Genomic DNA, 19,749 nt, shown 5'->3' with positions numbered 1-19,749 from the left:
AAACCTGTCTTTGAAAAGTAGGCAATTTTAAGTATTATATCTCTGCCATAAAAATGTCAAATACTGTGTATAAGTGTCAACCTTCCTATGTGTTGTTGGCTGATGAAGTTGAAGAGAAAGAACGAACAGGGTTACATTCACCACCTTCTCCCCACGCACTCTAGTAATTACTCTGTTTCCACGTCATATTTCCGGGTGTGTGTGTCCCGACTCACGCAGATATTGAAGTTCAAAGCAAGCCGGAGTCACTCATGCTCTTTTTGCTGTCCGCTAGACACGCAACTCAGGAGATGGGCCCCCTGAGGATCTGGCGACACCCATGGGCTGCCTAACTGGCTGAATCCTACATGGTAAGAGGCTCCCAACCTCGCCCCACGTGGTGCCAAGGGCTGGGAATAGGGAGAACGGGCAGGCGGAGCTGCATCAGGGCATTTAAAGTGTCTTGACGTCACACACTGCCAGGAACTCAGCTGAGTTTTCAGCAGGATATTCCAGTCATCTTCCTCCCTCCCCCAGGGCTTCTGTGCCGAAAGCCTCCGCTCTTCTCTGGCTGTAGCGGAGGGAGGAGTACTAGGCCCTCCGGAACAGCCAGTACAGGGCCGTCCCCAGATTTTACTGGCTCCGCCTCTTTTCTTATCGACTCTTCTCATTGGCCGGTGGGTGGAGCTTCGGCAGCGCAGTGTGCGCGCCCCCCCAATCTCTGGGCTGGTCAATTTATGAATTATGCAAAATGGCGTGTCTAGGCCGGGTAGTCGCTGGGCGGGGATTGGCTGGAGGGGTTGTAATTCAGTTCTTTCCGGAGCTGCGGCGGCGTAGACTGGGAGGAGGAGCTTGGGGTTCCGACGTCGCCGCAGACGGAGCGAGCCCGAACCGGATCCTTGACTAGCACCCCAACTTGACTTTCTGTCTCCTGGTCATCTCACAGAGGCCTTCCGGCCAGACGGAGCCCCGCGGCCCGCACCTCGGCCCAGAAGCAGCCCCAGCCCGTGGGTCTCAGCGGGAGAAACAGGTGAAGGGGGTGAAGGGTGGGGCTACCTCCTTTGACGCCCCCAGGCCTATGAGCTTTAGGGAGTGATTTTTTTCGGGGGACTCCTGGAAACTACAGGAAACTGGAAAGTGGGGAGTATGGTATATGAAGATAAGGGTCAACTCCCCGAGATGACAGGAGCTGGGCTCTGATAGGAAGTTTTGTTGCTCTGAGAAAGAGGAGAAGCAGAGGAAGAGAGAGGCCGTGCTGGAGGTGGAAGGCTGTGTCGTGAGAGCACTCGGAGATGGGGTGGCAGGAGTGAGGGGCAACCCCCCGACTTCCTGCTCCCTGAGATTCTGGGGACACGCTGTTCACAGGAGATCCTTGGGGGTGGGAGTGTGAAAAGAGCTGGTTCCCGCCCCGCTGGCAGGTTCAGTGACTCCTGGCTGAGCCACTTCCTCCTCCTTTCCCGGTTCCCTCTCCTTAGGTGCCAGCTGTGACTTTCTGGAGGTAGCAATAGGTGTCTTCCCCGAGAGCCTCACGGGCTGGTTGCTGTGGGTAGGATTATTGCATAAGAATCTAGTTTCCTGTAGGGAAATTGACAGAGTTGTACTCTAAATTCCCTCCCACTTCTAGATTCAGTCTTGCTCACCTCCCCCCTTTTGCAAACAAAATAAAACCTCAGTTAAGTCAGCTCTGGAGAGAAAGGAACCTCTTTCTTCTTTGGCATTGTTCTTTTATAAACACCTGGTAAAAGCGGCCAGAATAATTGAGCCATTGCATTTACTGGCTTGTGGTGTTGCCTAATTGCATAGGACAGAATGGACCAAAGGACAGTGGGAGTTTTCTGTCTCTGAGCCAAGATCTTGGGTAAATGCAGAGAAGAGGGAAACAAAGACATGCTGTCCTTGGCGAAGTCAAGTGTTCAAACTTTACCTAGGTTTAGGGGGCGGATAGGGGTAGGGTGGTGGTGGTTGCACTTAAATTAGCAAAATGCATTTATTCAAGATCTTGGCTCAGAGATGATTTTTTTTCCAGGCTTAGTCCACATCACTCAGTGTTATATGCTGTGTGGTAGTCACTCAATTATTGGAAAAATATACATTGTGTGTACCTACTGGTTTTTATTCCGTGTATATATCTAAAAGGTGTACTTATTCCATGCCTGGGTTGTAACTTCCTGGCTGTGTGAGTACGGCAGTGGTTTGGATACGTCAAAACGGTAAATCAGGGAGAGAACTGTTTAAAAGGGACATATAAATGCGTGTTCTTGTCATTACAGAAGTCCAGAGTGAAGGCTGCATAGTGGCGTGGATTTGGGGGGAGGAATTGCATAACAATGGAAGAGTTTTTCTTTTTCTTTTCAAGGAGAAGAGTGAATTGGGGGGAGAGGGTTGGTAGGGAGAAAAGTGCAACAATTAATAACTGGAAACCCTAAGTCTCTGTAAACTTTGACTAAATTAATTAAAAAAAAAAAACCCATAACATAATCTTTATATGTGTGCTTAGGTGGTGGTGTGATTTGGCTCAATTTTCTGGTTTACTTTATATCTGTTATGTATGTTATCTGAGTCAACACATTTATTTCCTCATTACATATGGCAGACCTGCACTACTAGTAGAAGTTTTGCTCAGGCATTTATTTGCACAATAGCATAAGAGAAACAAATGTAGAATTTTATTTTTAAAGTGGACTTTGTAAGGTAGTGGTTTGTTTCTACATTTTTAGCACACCTATCCCAAAGAGCCAGTAGGAAATCCAGGAAAATGTGTGTCTTTCAGGGAAAGATAGCTCTGTAGAAATACCAACACTTAAGATATGATCCATAAAGAGCTCTTTCACACAACATGAACCTATGTCATAGATAAGGAAATTGAGACTAAAGAAACAAGGCATTTGTGCAAGGCAGCAGGAGTTTTATACAGTAGCAGGACTCATGTGTTTTTACCCATCAGTGATTAAGTATTAGGTCTTGACATAGAGTGAGTATAGTCCCTGCTGGGAAAAGTCAGTGCAGCTCTAGCCTGGGATTTGAGCTGGTTACTTCTGGTTCAATCCTCTGCTAAGAATCTTTTTTTGTTTTCACTCATAGATGCAACATTCACATCTTTATTATGATTAACAAGATCTCTAGGCAATTCTTCAAGATCTGTAGGCAATTCTTAAATATTTGGCATGCATGAACTGATCTATCAGGATTTTGGAAGTGTGTGTGGAAAACCAGTTACTCTTTTGCAATTTTATGGAAGTTTCTGGGAAGGATAAAATAAAATGTGCCTTATTCCCAGAATTTGTAATGTACTGGGGGTTACTTGATCAGTGCTTCAGTGGTCCAAAACAACATGTTGTCATCAAAGAAACGTTATGGCATTAGGGCTGAGTGGCTCAGAAAAGGTAGCCATTATATAGCAAAGAATGTACAGTATAGATATAGAACATTTCTGTTATTATAGAAAATTCTGTTGGACAGTGCTGCCTCACAGCTACAGTCTTCAGAGGAAGATGTCATAGGGCTGAAGTTGCCTAGGGAGTCTTAGCAGAGAAAGGATTTGAACTAGAATCTCAAAGAATGGCAGAATTTGGGTAGGTGTAAAGAATCTGGGATGAAGAGGTACGAGAATATAGACAAAAGCCTGACATACTAGTAAGGCAAGTAGGGGAGGAGAAGGAAAGGTCCTCTTTATAAACCCCTAAAATGTAAACCCAAACAATTTCAGTACTGTCTTTTTGTAGAGGGAACTTTTAAAGGTGTTACAAGTTAAAAAGTTGGCATCATTTTGGTCTGGAAATAACCTCCAGCATCCTCTTTGTTCTGTTTATTTTTCCAAGCAATACCAAGTTTATACTCAGTGGCTTGAGTAAAATAAGGACTATCATAAGAAATAAAGCTCCTATAAACTTTAAAGATACTACTTGGAACTCAGAGGACTTGGTTTATAGCAGCTTATCATTTGAGGCCCTCATTTAAATAACAGTTAACCGTTTGGCTCCTAATCTAAAGGTTGCTTAGAACTCATTCAGTGGCTTGGCAGGGGAAATACTTGGTGACCCTCTATCTTCAAGATTAAAGTCAAGAAAACCTATGGGGCAGTTCTACTCCGTCACATACTTGAATAGGAACTGGCTCTGTAGGACTCAACAAAAACCACTGGTTCTGTCAATCAATGTCAAGCCCTACCTAACCAGAGAAAACAATTCTATAAAATATCCAGTGAATCACATCTCAGTTTTATAATCCATCTCCCCGAATTATAGGCCTTTATTGGCCTAGAGGCAAGATGCTGCACTGCAATCCTGAAGACATGCAGTTTGAGGCCACCAGCTGCTCTGAAGGAGAAGAATGGACAATCTCCTTCCATGCCATTAACTGCCTCTGAAAACAGTGAGAGGGTCGGCTATGGGTCATTTCCAACTCTATGGTAAACAACAACAGCATTGTATTTAAAAGTCACTTGGGCCCTGACTAAATCTCCAGTTTGGAGGCTTATGTGTGAAGCAGTTGGATTCTAGCCGTAGGTTTCTTGTATTAGTTGAAAGTTGGATGTAAAATGGTCTTACTTTGTTTGCAGTCATGTGTGTGAGCTTATTGGTCGCCTGGTTTTACTGGATATAGCTAACAATCACCTGTGGGTGGGAAGCCTCTTGTTAATTGTGTCAGGTAAGAACATTCTTCTAAGTGGTCAGTTTGCTGTACTGAGATAACATGGGGTTGCTGTGATACTGAATGCTGTACCACTAGTGTGTCAAATGCCATAATGGTGGACAGAGTTTGGTAGAGCTCCCAGATTAAGACAGGCTCGGAATCAGGATTGGCATCCACTTCCTAAACACATCCCTTTGGAAACTCTATGAACATTAAAGAAAAAATGACAGTTATGGAACAGGGTTCAGATCTTTTGTTCATAGGGTCGCTGTGAATTGCACTTAGCAACAGCAACAACACAGACCAAGCAGGGTTTAGATTTTTTGTTCATAGGGTTGGTATGAATACAACAACATGCACTAGTTACCTAATCCTTTGTTCACTTAACCAATCACTTCAAGTGTTTTTGTTTATTCACCACGTATAAAATGTCTTCTCTCTTTTCAAAAGAAAAGGTTTACACCAGATTTAGGCCAGAGGCTCCCTGTTAGCCGATTAGCCACCTATTAACATTTGATTAAAGGACTCTATCTTTTGTTATTTGAATTAGACAAGTTTTTGAGATGGAGTACTGAGGTCAAGATTATGGAATGCACGCAGTTCAAATCTACCAGACGCTCTGCTGGAGAAGGAGGGGGAATATCCTCCTGTTCCAGTCAGATCCAATTTGATGGTACACACACACACACACACACACACACACACACTCACTCTCTGCCTACAGTTTGTCATTTGTACAGAGAAAATGAAGTTGGTGGCCTTCTCCCTAGAAGAGTTGTCACTTGAGGCTGACCTTACAGAGGGCCAGCTCCTAATGACAGGTATCCTGACTTAGTGAACATGGTACTTTAGAGCGAAATCTAGTGTGCTCAAGTGTTTTTTTTTTTTACCATTTCTAATTGGCTACAAAAGAGCATTCACATTTAGGTCTTCCATACTTAAATATTTTTACCATAACTTTTGGGTCTGAAGAAGAGCACATAAGGGAGAATCCAAATTCTGAAGACACTGTGGGGCCATGGCACAATCTGGGCTCAGTCTTTGTTGATTCTGGTGAAAAGAAATAATGTTGTATGTTGCAGACCGAGGGTGAAGTATTTTTATAAGTATTAAGAATGAGACAGAACACCAAGAATGTGGGAGAACAGAGGTAAATTTAGCAGGAGGTGAACAGTTCTTGAACAATTGAAGTGAACCGAAGCAGATTCCAGCTTTCCTGTCTTTATTGAAAATTGCCAGAGAGTAAATCACAAAGAGAACTCAATGCAGGTGAATCTAAGCTTTTTCTATTGAAAACTTGCTTGACTCATGAGGGAGGGGTTAGCAAATACAATGCAAGAATCCTATAAATGTTTAAGGATTGCCTTGGTGTCTACCCCAGTAAACATTTAAGGATTGCCTTAGTGCTTCAGGATTAATTCCAGCTGCTACCAGCCTCCCCCATAACCTGAAGTAGCATTCTGTTTATTACAAATATTTAATATGAAATTTGGCATTCCGTAGTTGTAGTTCCACATTTGTTGGGGGAACTTTTGGCTTTCTGTGGTACCCCTTAGATGGTGCTTTGGTGGTAAGATGTTTGAAATGTCTCTGAGTTTTATCATTTGTCGTGTTAATGTTACTTAAAATTTTTAGTTAAGATTCAACTCCACTCTTTGGAGAGAATGGAATGGACTTATAGCTGACTCACCAGTGGGTTTTCTCAGGTTTTAAGTCACATGGGAGGAGATGACCTTTCTCCTGGGAAGCTGCTGAGGGATTTGACCCAATAGAGAGTGATGTTCTTAGGGTTAGCAGTGCACCACACTATGGACCACATCGCCAGTGCTCCTTAACACATTGCCGCACACTTTTAAATTGATGACCATGCTTAGAAACACATTTTGCCGTCATTTGTGCCAATGTGTTAAATCTCACCAGATTGGAGGTGTATTTGGGAAGACCAGGATGTGCACCATGTCAGAATAGACATGAGGTTGGGGGGGAGTAGCAGGCTATGGAGTCAAACAGATCTAGGATTGGAGTGAGCACATTAACAAGGCTGATTGAGGATTCAATGAGAAAATGTTGGTAAAATGCTTAGGGTAACACCTGAAACATAAGAGCTCAGTAAATCCGACTTTTTCAAATTAAATATTCAAGAAAAGAGATTAATTTTCTTTAAGAGTTCTGTAGTATAGGAATTCATTTAACAGAGTTGTGAAGTAAAAGAGTTGCCCTAAGAGCAGAGGGCGCATACATTTAGAGACTTAAAACAGCATAGTGTTTAGAGAGTTGTAAGTGGAGATTCTTAATTTAGGAAAACTAAACAGAAAGGGAAAGGAGGCTGCTGAGAGCTACAGTTCTTATTTTTTCTTTTTTGTTAATTGGATTCAAATGCTATTAAGATAAATGGTATATTTTTTTGTTATTGTTAGATGCCCTTGAGGTGATTTTGTGCTCAAAGTGACCTCTTGTGACAGAGCAGAAACAACTCCCCTAACCCCCGCCCAGTAGGCTTTTCTAAATTGTAATCTCAATGGGAGCAGGTTACCAACTCTTTCTCTGCCAGTTGGATTAAAACCACCAACCTTTTCATTACCAGCTGAGCACCTAGCCATTGTACCACCAGTGCTCCTTACGTTTTATATGCACCAAGTTAATAATTTAATCTACTTCTAGATTTTTAAGCAGCTTTTTCTATTTACCAGTTTATCTTAGATGTATTTATTGCATATTCCTGTTGGATAACCTGTTGAAAGCATTAGAGAGGCAAACTTGCCCTCAAATAAAATAGAAATAATGTTTGCATCAGCAGACTTTTCTTTCTGCCACCCTACTCAAAAGAAAAAAGTAGCCTTACTAATATCTGTCTGCTAACCTTTGGCTTTTTAATGATATTGGCTAAGGAAACTTATGTTTTAAACATTCCTAATGACAATAGTTACAGAAAGGTTCAGGTGTTTTGTGTGTGTGTGTGTGTGTGTGTGTGTGTGTAGGGAGGGCCTTTGTCTTTAAAAGTCAGTTGGACTGGAGAAGGACTAGTGTTTTTGGAGGAACATTCTACTAAGTTATATAGCACTCTTCTATCAGTTTGCTGTACTGAGGTAATCTGGATTTGCTGTGATGCTGAACCTTGTACTATTGAGGGGTCAAATGGGGTCAGCTGCCCATGGTGGACAGAGTTTGGTGGAACTACCAGTTTAAGACAGGTTTGGAAACAGGAGTGGCATCCACTTCCTAAACCACATGCCTCTGGAGATTCTATGAACTTGGAGAAATGATGATAGTTATAGAAGGGCTTCAGGCCTTTTGTTCATAGAGTTGCTATGAGTTGTGGTCAACGCTGGCAGTCAACAACAAGGTAACTATCATTGTATCTTTGAGTGTAGTTGCAATAGGAGTTAAAAAGACTGGGAAGTCAGACTCAGGCTTAAAGCTCAGATCCATGACCTCTTAGCTCTTGGACAAGTTTCTTTAACTTTTCCGAGTCTTGATTTCTTTGTAAAACGTGGATACCACTTCTACCTTGGGGAGTAAGGAGTAAGCAAAATAAACTCTATAATGTGCTTTGCACAGCACCTGATAGATAGCTAATGCTTGAACCCTAATAATTACTACTATTAACATTCTTTGAGTTAGAATGCACCCAAAGATGCTGATTCATGTGGCTATGGATGACCCAAGGAGAATAAGCAGTAATTGGGAGATGCAAGTAAGTCTAGTAGGAAAGAAACCACTGGATCCAGGGAGGTACATACTGTGTAGAGAAGATAGGGCTGAACAGGATTTAGGAATAACCAAGGCAACTTGTAAATGCCTATTTACACCAGTCCTTGTGTGACACGTCTTCATGTGTCCCCCTACCCATGATTATGGGTCATTTATTCTTAGTCCTATTTATCACACTAAACAGTCAACGCTCAGGAATTGGAGCAGTCTGCTAGAGTTCTTCGTGATACAAAAAGTGCAGATGATATTGAGAATTTGAGTGGTGAGCAGAGCTGAGGTTACCTCAGTTAAGAGGCCAGCAGAAGGAACTTTGTATTGAGTGAAGCTGGAAAGGTAAAGCTACATAGACTTTGGGAGTGAAGGGGCATCCCAGGAGACTGTGCCCTACACCACTGAATTACACGTACCTTCACATCTCTGCGTATGTGTTTAATTGAAGGCACAGAACTGTCTTTTCCTGCCCTTAGCTTTCCTCCTTATTAAGAAGGGTTAAGAGCCACCCAGTCTCATCATAAAACAGGTTCATTCTCTTAAACCTTCCAGTTTTTTGTTGGACAAAGAGAGAAAAAAGCCTTCCCAGTCAGTAGCTTCTTGGCTGTAAGTGGGGCTGGAGGAAGCCAGCAGACCTTGAAAGAGAAAGTAAACTTTCTGGTAAATAAATGGCTTCCCTACTGTGGAGGAGGAGAATAAATTATTAGGGGAATCTTTGGGTAGTTTTTGCAGAGACCATTTCTGAAAACTGACTTGGATTGGTGAAGGTAAGTCCAATTCAGGAAACCCCTGGCTGGTCGGGTGATAGCCACCTGTTTTCCCGCTCTGTTGATTGATTTTGTTAGTCTGTGGTGTCCTGACCTCTTGTTATGAGAAGTGGAGGATTTGAGTCTGAACTTCAGTGCCGGCTTAGATGAAACTTTCCTAAAATGTATTTTCTCTGCGTCCTTGCTAATGTTAATTTTGTTTTGCTTTAGCAAACACGATTTTTCTGACAGAGCCTAAAAGCATTAGAGTTTCCTTTCATCTCTCCTCCTCCCTCCAAATGTAATCCTCAAAACCTCAAAACCTAAATGTTAGCTGTGTAATTACCTCTCTTTTGAAACCAAACAGAATGCACTTGCATGGAGTTAGCATTAAAATGGTGTGCTTTTGAAATTTTTTCTACTTGTGGTTTAGACACAATAAATATTTAATCTAAGACTGACTTTCCCTGACAAATCAGTTTTGTGTTTGAACTTCCTTTTATCAATATCTTTAGGGAAAGCAAATTTATAACTTAAATAAGATGTAATTAGAATGGTGCTTCTCTTAGGCATAAGGGCAAGTGGAATAATTGAAGCATTCAGACATCATGTATCAATACTTTCTGTTAATTCTATGTGTTATTATCTATCCCCTTCCATTAGAGTGAATAAGATAAAGTGCTCTCTAAGTGAATAGAAGCGTGTGCTATGTTAGAGTCTTAATTATACTGTTAAAAATTCCTAGGTTCTGGGAGCCATCTAAGATTCCTATTTCTTCAGAAGGGTGTGAGGGGCCCCGGATCAGAAGGAGCCTCACATCCTGCTGTCACATTCCATGTACTTAATCCTCACCATAAGCTCCACCGTAAGAGTACTGTTCGTTTATGTTCAGAATATTTTCTGAATAATGGAGAATGAGGCAGGAGTTGGAGAAGAGAGAAGACTCATAGTCTCAGTGTTGTAAACTGCTTCCCTGTGGCTAGGAAAAATTGATGCTAATCTTAACCACATATTTTCAGAAAGAATATATCAAAGATTACTCCTTCAGGTCCAGATTCTCTCTCCCTCTTTTTTCTTTTTATTGTTCAAGCAGTATTTTAGGTAAAAAGAAAGTAAAATTTTAACCAGTACAAAAAAAAAAAGAAAGAAAACCAGTTGCTGTTGAGACAAAAAAAAAAAAAATCAGTACAAAAATGTGTGTGTTAAATGGAAAGCTAGTCTTCTCTGCATCTTGTCTTCTAAACTCTTTCTTGTTGCCACTCTGCCCCATCCATGAAAAACTATTCTGTGTAAAGTCTATTGCCCCTTTGACAGATGGGGAGAGGTTTTTGTCTTTGTTGATTTGTTAACTTTTTTTTTTCCAAAAAAAGTTGTGGGGTGTCTGTAGCCACCATTTCAGAATGTGTTCATGCCCCTCCCCCAATTCTTTCAGGGGGTCTTCAAGATTAAAATTATTTTCATTGTATTGTTTGTGTTTTTCACTTTGATAATAGTGGCACTTGGCTAGTAGCCACTGTATTCACAGAGAAAGAAAACAATTGGTTTCCTTAACGATGCAATGCAACTGTAAACAATATACTAAATTTCAACTCTTAAGTGTCTTTCTTTGTAATGTTGGCTGTGATGAGATGGGAGGCATCCAGGAAGGATTTCAACTACATGCCCAAGAGTGATATTGTCTCAAGAAAAGCACACGTGGAACTGCCTCTTGCCATGTCAAACTAGAGGCTTTACGATGAAATACACCATTTTCACTTGGAAAAAAAAAAAGATTGAGAGACCAGCTGGGAAATGGGCAAACATTTTGTCAAAGTGAAAGAAAAGAAACTGTTTAAGGAAAACAATTGACAATATCTATGGCCAGTGATAAACATTGGAGCTTTCAAATGAAAATTAGAATTTTAAAAACTCGACAGCTTTTCAATTCTAATAAATATGATATTTCCAATTTAACAAATATGGGTTTCCCCCCAACCCCTTACTGGTATAATGTGTCAGCATTTGGAAGGTTGACATAGCTCTGAATCAGTGTTTTTCCAAAAGACAGATGGATGATATTATGAAACCATGCCTGGGAAGATATTAAAATGCAACATAGATAGTGATTTTAATGTGACTGAGTAGAGGAAGCATGGAAATGGTTTTGTGTTCCACATTGTAATTTTTTTTTTTTTTTTTTTTTTTCCCCTTTTCTCTTCTTCTCCCTGCCTCTTTTGAAACAGTCCCTCGGCCAAGGACTATCCACGTAGGTTTGTATCCAAAGACGAAGGTGAAAGGAGTTAGGAGTCAGCCTTCGTTAGAGACTGGTTCATTTCAGGGTCGAAAATATGGAACGCTTCACGAATTTGCGTGTCATCCTTGCGCAGGGGCCATGCTAATCTTCTCTGTATCGTTCCTCCACATTGTAATTAACCTTAAAGAAATTAAACACTTGTTGACTTTTGATATATTATTAAAGAAGAATGTCCTAAATTATCTGGAAAGATTAAGATACATCTTTCTTTTTATCCTATCTGGCAAAATTCAATGTGAATTCATGCTTTCAGCCACATTTTGTTGAGTTATTTTAGAATTTAAGTCTTGAGCTATCCCACCACCAACTGGGATGAACTTTCTTTCTAAATACTTGTTTGCTTTCTGAGCAAGAGCTACCACATCACTTAGACAGTCCAATAATAATTTCATGAGTAATTGAACCTTTTAAAAGTCTCCTCTTGTGTGAGAGGTAATGGAGATCAGCTGTTCTCTGGAGAGTGAACATCCTGCAAAACTATGATGTATAATGAAGTCACTCATTTTTCTAAATATAATTTAGTTTTAAGAATATTGTTCATATTGATAAGACCTTGTATAGGAAAAATTTACCTGAGACAGCTTATCTCCCACCTGGAGCTCTGATGGCCTACTGAGTAAGGAGTTGAGCTGTCAACCTAAGGGCAGCCAGTTTGAATCCACCAGCTGCTCAGTGGGAGGAAGTTGAGCAGTCTCCCATGAGATTTACAGCCTCAGAAAAACCCACTGGAGAGTCCGCTCTAAGCCAGCTCTGACTCTACACAACAACAACATCTTCCACTTTGAATAAAATTTATACTTTATGGTTCAGAGTCATTTTTAATATTCCTTTTCCTTCTTCAAATTTTGTAAACCAGCACAAAATTTCCTCCTAGAATTCAAGGTCATGCAGAAACAAGTGTTGGGATATTTGTGGTTAGAGCTTGGTGGACAAGGAAATGAAGCACTTGTTTCTCCTTCCTCCCAAAATTGAATTCACTAACTGCCCTGTGTTTAGTTAAGACTAGATAGTTAACCACAGTCCAGAGTCCAGGCTTAGATACTGACTTTTTTTTGAGAGTGACCTTTAAGAGTAAATCTCTCCAGCTTTACATACAATATGCTGGAATGTCAGGTTCCTCCTCAGAACCTAAATTTTCCTTAAATCTGGGTGGAGTACAGCAGTAATCTCTCTAGCTTTACTTACAGTATGTTGGAATATATGGTTCCTCTTTAGGACCTGAATATTTATTTCTTAAATCTGGGTGGAGATTTCAAAATCTTATGAAAGAAAAGAAACATTCTTTGTAGGGGCCATTCTTCTTGGCTCTTTCCAAATCATTTTACTGTCAGTTTAAGAATAAAAAATGAGAATAGAACCCTTCTCTCTCAAAACTAATTGCCATTGAGTTGGAAAAGCTGTATGTCACCAACATTCTTGAGAGTTTTCTGAGGCTATAAATCACACAGGAGATTGACCCTTCTTTATCCCTTGGAGCCACTGGTGGTTTTGAACCACTAGAGAGGAGGAGCAGTTCTGGTTTAGTTGTGCTGCAATTCCTTACTTAGTCCAGCCAATAGACTAAGCCATCAGATCTCCCTCCCTACACCACCAGGACTCATCTAAAGAGGTAATAATATATTTTAAAAAGATTTGTTTAGGTTCTAACTGAGCATTGTTATTCCACTCTTGGGTACATTCCCTGAAAAACTTTGAAAGCTGGGACTCAAGACTCCTGTACTCTAGTGTTCCTTGCAGTACTTTGGGCGTGGAGCTCAATTGACTTCTTAGCCTTGAGTGTTTATGTGGAAGTTTGATACTGTTGTGGTTTCTTACTTTCTCTGAGACCTGTTCATCCTCCTTGGTAGCTTCTTGGACTCTCAGTGTTCTGAAATTTCACAGGAATAGGCTGGTAGTCCCTGAGTGATACAAACACTTAAATGCGAAGATGCTAATCAAAAGGTTGGCGGTTTGAGTTTACCTAGTGGCATCTTGGAAGAAAGGGCTGGTGATCTCCTTCCTCAAAATCAGCCACTGAAAACCATATGGAACATTACTGAACAGTTCTATTCTGGTGCATGTTGGGTTGCCCTGCGTCAGAATCAATTAGATGTAAGTGGTTTGACTTGCTCTGGTGCCTGTTTTATTTCATTGAACTGGGTATTAAGTGGGTCCTTTTCAATCTGAAAAGGAACATTCACATTATTTATAACTTTGTCCTTACCATTTTCTCCTCTCTCTTTTTTTCTGGGATCCTGGTATGGTCACATGGTAGATTTCTTGAACAGGTCATCTAAGGTGTTTTTTTGTTTTGGTTTGGTTTTTTGTTCCTTCTTCCTCCTCTTTCCATCTCTTTATTGCAAATCACATCCTAGAGGTTTCCTTGGTTCTTGCAACTAAAATTCTGGCATCATTTTACGTTTCAAGAGCTCTCTTTCCAGTTGCCATTTCATCTCATCTTTTTGTCTTTTCCTATTTAAATTTTTAAATCCTATTTAATTTTATGTGACACGGATGTGTCAGATGCATTGGTTACCCAATGCATTGGCTACCCAGTGTGGACAGAGAGTGCGGTGGAGCTCCCTGATTAAAACAAGTGTGGAAGGAGGAGTGGCATCCACTTCCGTAAATAGCTTGCCTCCGGAAACCCTGTGAACCTGGAGAGAGAATGAAAGGCACCTAAGCGTCGAGGACTCTCCTTCATAAGGTCGCTATGAGTCGCCTGCAACTCAACGGCACTTAACAACAACAACAATTTAATTTTATAGCTCTCTCATTGAGGAAATTATTTATTTATAGTTTTGCTTGTTCCTAGTTTTTTCTACTTCGCAAGTTCTTCTTTTCTTGGAGTTTATCTCTTTCATGGTGGAGATTTTCTTCTAAAGTATGATAGTTCTTGGTTCTATTCACCAAAATGTTGATTGGAAATCTTCTTGTGGTCTTTAGGTTTGCTGCAGAGTTTTGAACCAGTTTATTCTGGCTCCCCCCCCCCCCCCCCACCCCCATGTAGGATAGTCAGTGCTCTTCGGCTGTGCGCAAGCCCCCCGCCCCCCAAATGTAGATTCTGATTCTGTATATCTGGGTAGGTGAAAATGCAAATTATCAGGAGGAAGTTGAACTGGAATGAATGGGTTCCAAGCACTGGGCTGGAATGATGTCATTTTCTGGTACTGGAAGGTGGAGGAGATTGTTGTTGTTGTTAGGTGCCTTTGAGTCGAGTACAGTTCAAAGCAACTCCATGAACGACAGATCAGAACCTTACCTGTCAGGGGAGCTCTGGTGGCCTAGTGGTTAGGAGCTGCAACTACAATCCCAGAGGCTTACGGTTCAAATCCACCAGATGCTCTGCCGGGAAAGGAGGGACAATCTCCTCCTGTACTAGTCAGATCTGATTTGACGGTACACTTACACAAAAATAATAAAATAAAAAGAAAAAGAAAAAAAAAAAAGAACCTTACCTGTCCTGTGCATCCTCATAATCTCTGATGTCCCATTGTTGTTGTCACTGTGTCAATCACATTGAAGGGGAAAGATCTAGGGACTCTCAATACTCTTTACATAGAGTTTCCAATCTCATATTTTCAGCCAGATTCTTTGTCCCTGCCTTTAGCCATACCTGGTACCTCTAAGCTCGAACTTACAAATATTTGAGCATCCCAGGTATTGGGGAAGTGGTAGGGGGTAGCAGGATGAGCTTCCTTACATCCCTAGCATCCCTAGTAGAACCTCTTTGATAGTAAAAAATTTGGCCTTTTGGTTCAGATTCCAGAAAGCAGGAGTGTATATATCAGATACTAATGAGTGGAGGTCCCAACTACAAGGGATCACCTGAGGGGCAGATGCTTGTTAAGTCTCCAAAGGTCTGATGAGGTCCAGAAAGGTCTTACTGGAACTTCATAGGTTGGAGAGATTGGAACATTCTGCTTTGGGGAAGAAGTGAGCATGTCTCCTGATGACAATGAAGCTGTGCCCTTATTCCTCCTAGATTAAAGATGGCCCTTTGCTTGAAGTTTGTGAGTCATTCCATTGCATTATGTGACCTCAGAAATAGATAAGAGACCAGCAGTACCCACTGTGGAATAATTGAGGTCCCAACTAACCAAGAAAAGAAAGTTAAGGTTTCCCAGAACAGGTTTACTACCACAAAGGAGAAAGGGGGGAAAATGTTTATGCCCTTGGGTAAGGACTACTGTGAAGAATTCAATAGGCGAAGGGACTTTATGTGGAGATCTGAGTGAGGGAGCATCTCTAAGTAGACATCTCAGACAGAGCTTTCCGCAGCAGCCAGGGAAGTAAAGCACAAAAGGCCAGGGGTAGGAATTCACGTGGAATGTTCCATAATCAGAAAAGAGACAATTTTTAGCAAAGGAGAGAGCCACAGGAGAGAAAGTGGAGACATCCAGGAATAAAGTGGAGAGCTAGTGTGCCATGGTGGGAGTTTAGGTTTTTTCTTGAGTGGGTTGTGAGCAGAGGAATGAAATTCTTTGACTTATATTTTGAAGGGACCTTTTATGTGGAGAATAGACTGTGTGGGGAGAGGTGTGTGTGAATAAGGGCAAAAACATTGATCAGTTAGACCAGGTGAGAGATGACTTGAACTTAGTTGGTAGCAGTGGAGATGGGTCTCAGACTATAGACAGTGCTCAGACCGTAGATAAAGTTTGAAGGCATAGCTCATGAGATTTGCTGATGAATTGGGTAAGGCAAGGGAAAGAGAGCAGAATCAGGCTTATTTCAAGGTTTTTAGCCTGAGCATTTGCAGGGATGAAGTTATCGTTTAAAATGGGAAGATTGAGAGAGCTCTGGTAACCTAGTGGCAAGAAGCTGCACTGCAATCCCAGAGGTCTGAGGTTCAAATCCACCAGATGCTCTTCTGGAAAAGGAAGGGTAGGCTCCTCCTGTACCAGTCAGATCCGATTTGACGGTACACTCACACACAAAATAATAAAATAAAAAATTTTTTTTTAAATGTAAAGATTGGAAGAGAAGCTGACAGGAGAAGTTTTTAATGAAGGATTGGTTTTAGATAAGAGTTCTTAGGTGGTACAAATGATTAACGTGGGCAGATGTTACTCATAAGGTTGGAAGTTCAAGTCCACCCATAGTAAGAAAGACCTGCTGGTTTACTTCTGGAAAAACCCAGCCATTGAAAACCCATGGAACACAATTCTGCTCCAAAACACAACTCAATGACAATGGAGTTTTATTTTTTTTAAAGCAATTGGTTTTTCAAACTCATGGCTTTACAGTCATTTCTTACTCTTAGTACCCCCACCACCCACTGCCAACAGGGTCTGCAGGGCCGTGAATCACAATGGGAGGAAGCTGCCCATCTTTTCTGAGGAGCAGGTGATGGATTCAAACTGCAGGAAATACAGCCCTTTGATTTAGCAGCAAAACTCACTACAGACTATGTTGCCAGAGCTCCTATGTAACTGGTTTTGTTTGTTATTGTTGTTGATTACCTGTTGAGAGTCGTCAGAACTGACTCATAACTGACCCTCCAGTAGGTTTTCAGAGGCAATAAATCACACGGGAGATTGCCTTTCCTCCACAGAGCAGTGTGTGTGTGTGGGGGGATTCAAATCACGTACCTTTGGGTTAACAGCACAATTCTTTAGCACTGAGCCACCAGAGCTCCATTGTAATTGCTTTTAGATATCCTAAGTAAAAGATTTAAGATCCTTCTTAAGATAGGAATAGAGAGTTTGACATAGAAGTCTAGAGTTCATGGGAGATGATGGTGTTGGAGTTGCTTAGTGCTTTGGTAAGAGAAGAACCACAGTTGAGTGATTTAACAAACTAATTTTTCATCGGTTAAGAGTCTAGGAATCAGAATCCAGGGTGCTGGCTCTAGTGAAAGGCTTTATTTGTCTCTGGAGAAAAGTCCTTATCTATTCTGATTTTCTGCTCCTGAGAGATCATCATGTGGCTTGGCATCTATCTCACCCCATCTTTGCTTCCTGGTCTGCTTCTTTAATCTCTATTAAAGCTCAGGAAAGATTGACTCAAGATATACCCTACATTAATCATTCCTCATTAACATAACAAAGTCAGTCACGTGGATTACGACCACAGGCGCACCCAAAAAGCCAAACCCATGGCCAGTAAATCATTTCTGACTCAGAGGCATCTTGCAGGCCAGAGTAGAACTGCCCATACATAGCCTTTCTTAGTGGTTAAGATTTACAACACACATTTTAGAGGGAGTTCTCTAAAGCTGCTATAATAGTGATACCACCAATGGATGGCTTTAACAAACAGCAATTGATTCTCTTGCTGTTTAGGAGGCTAGAAGTCCAAGTTCGAGATACAAACTCTCTGGAAAGGCTCTCTCTGAAGGTTGTAGAGAAACGTCCGTGCTTCCTTGAGCATCTGTAGGCCTCACATTCCCTGGAGACTTACATGTGTTCTCGCCTTCACCAGTGTCAAGCAGTTTCACTTTACAGGGACCTAGGGACCAAAAAGACCCCTCCCTTCCTGGTGACTATTTCTTGGTGGTCCTGAGGACTTGCCTCCATTTCCTCTGCTTTTATCCCTAGAAAGATAAGTAATACTACAGGCCACATCCTAGGTTGTTGGTAGGTGCCATCAAGTCAACTCAATTTACAGAGACCCTATGAACAATGTATCTGTACCTTTCTCTACCCTATGCCACCTTCATGTTGAAGCCTGTTGTTGATAATCACTCTGTCAGTCCATCTCTTTGAAATTCTTTCTCTTTCACTAACCTGCTTTCCCTATCATGAGATCTTTTTCCAAGGACTGGCCCCTCCTGACAGCATGCTCAGAGTCTGTGAGATCGGTTCACTACTGTCCCTGCCTCTAAGGAACACTCTGGCTGCACGGCCTCCAGGACAGATTTATTTCTTCTTTTGGTAATCATGGAGATATTCAGTTGTTGTTATTGTGTGCCATCAAATCAGAACCGACCCAAGGCTGACCCTCCAATGGGTTTTTAGAGGCAGTGGTTGTCCGTCCTTTCCCCCCCAGCGCATCTGGTGGATTTGAACTGCATGCTTTCGGGATTGCAGTCTTCGGGTATATTCCGTACTCTTCACCAGCATCACAGTTCAAAGACATTGATTCTATTTCTTTCATCCTTATTCATTGTCCAACTGTCAGATGTGTCTGTTATTATGTGACATCTAGCCAGAACCCTCCAATGGGTTTTCAGTGCCAGTAAATCTCACAAGGGGAAATTCTTCTCCAAAGAGCAGTTGATGGATTCGAAAGTCTCACCATGAGACTATCAGAAACAACTGAAAATACTACATCTTGGATCACACATACCTTAGACTTTAAACTGACATCTTGTTGTTTAGGGCTTTAGAGAGGTCCTTAACAGCAGATTTTTTTCAGTGTCTGTTGATTTCTTGACTGCTGCTACTATGGGTGTTGATTGTGGATCTAAGTAAAATGAAATTATTGACATCGGTGATCTTTCTTCATCTATCATGATATTGCCTATTGGTCCAGTGGTGAAGATTTTTGTTACTGTTGAGATATAATCCATATTGAAGACTGTAGCCTTTTATTTTCTTAAGGAAATGCTTCATTTATTCTTTACTTTCTGTAAGAAAGATTGTGTCATCTGTAAAACAGATTATTGTTGAGTTGTCCTCCAATCGTCATGCCAAGTTCTTCCTCATGTAGTCCAGCCTCTTGAATGATTTGCTCAACAATGATTGAATAGGTATGGGGAAAAGATGCAATCCTGATGTACACCTATCCTGATTTTAAACTATGCAAGGTTACTTTGTTCCGTTTGGACAACTACTTCTTAGTGGTCTATGTATAGGTTTTTCATGAGCAAAATTAAGTGTTCCGTCATTTCCATTTTTCTCAATGTTATCCCTAATTTATTATAATTCACAATAGTTAAATGCCTTTGTAAAATCAATAAAACACAAGTAAACACCCTTCTGGTATTCTCTGCTTGCAGCCACCCTAATGGAACTCACATAATATTTGATTAGGGCTGTGAGGGAGATTTAGGGCATTCCAACCTTAATTCTGCAGCTATTTGTTGTGTAGGAATCATGACATAATTTCCACATTATGTCATTATACAAATATGTTTTAGGGAGGCACAATTCAACTGATACTAGGGAATACAAAACCACCTGGGAAGATTGAACATCTGGAGACTTCTTCACCTGCATATCAAGTGATTCAAAGGCTGATCTCAGCTGGTTCGGTAGGCAGGTGCCTACAGGTGGCCTCTTTCTGGCATCGGCTTCTCACAGAGTAGTGTCTCGGCATCGGCGAATGAGATTTGTGAGAGAACTGAATGGAAGCATTGTAGCCTTGAAAGTTGCATATGGACACATCTTCCATACATGATTGATTGGAGTGGTCATGACTTTATCCAGAATCAAGGGACTAAGCATCTCAGTGGGAGGAATAGCAAAGAAT

The 19,749-nt window shown here is 41.3% G+C and overlaps 1 protein-coding gene across 1 annotated transcript in view; it reads left to right on the top strand.

Annotated features, from left to right (window-relative positions):
- The first annotated feature begins 718 nt into the window (after positions 1 to 718).
- Positions 719 to 19,749, top strand: part of STAT3 (signal transducer and activator of transcription 3 (acute-phase response factor)) — an 80,549-nt gene continuing 61,518 nt past the window's right edge. The window contains exon 1 of the mRNA XM_006901657.1: positions 719 to 1,009. The gene's annotated coding sequence lies outside the window, so the exon portion shown is untranslated. The remainder of the gene's footprint in view (positions 1,010 to 19,749) is intronic.

This window comes from Elephantulus edwardii, unplaced genomic scaffold (assembly GCF_000299155.1).
Source record: "Elephantulus edwardii isolate Elephantulus edwardi_28Jun2011 unplaced genomic scaffold, EleEdw1.0 scaffold00340, whole genome shotgun sequence".
NCBI classification, from domain to species: Eukaryota; Metazoa; Chordata; class Mammalia; order Macroscelidea; family Macroscelididae; genus Elephantulus; species Elephantulus edwardii.
Note: the sequence above shows the minus strand (reverse complement) of the source record. Positions and strands in the feature narration are given on the sequence as shown.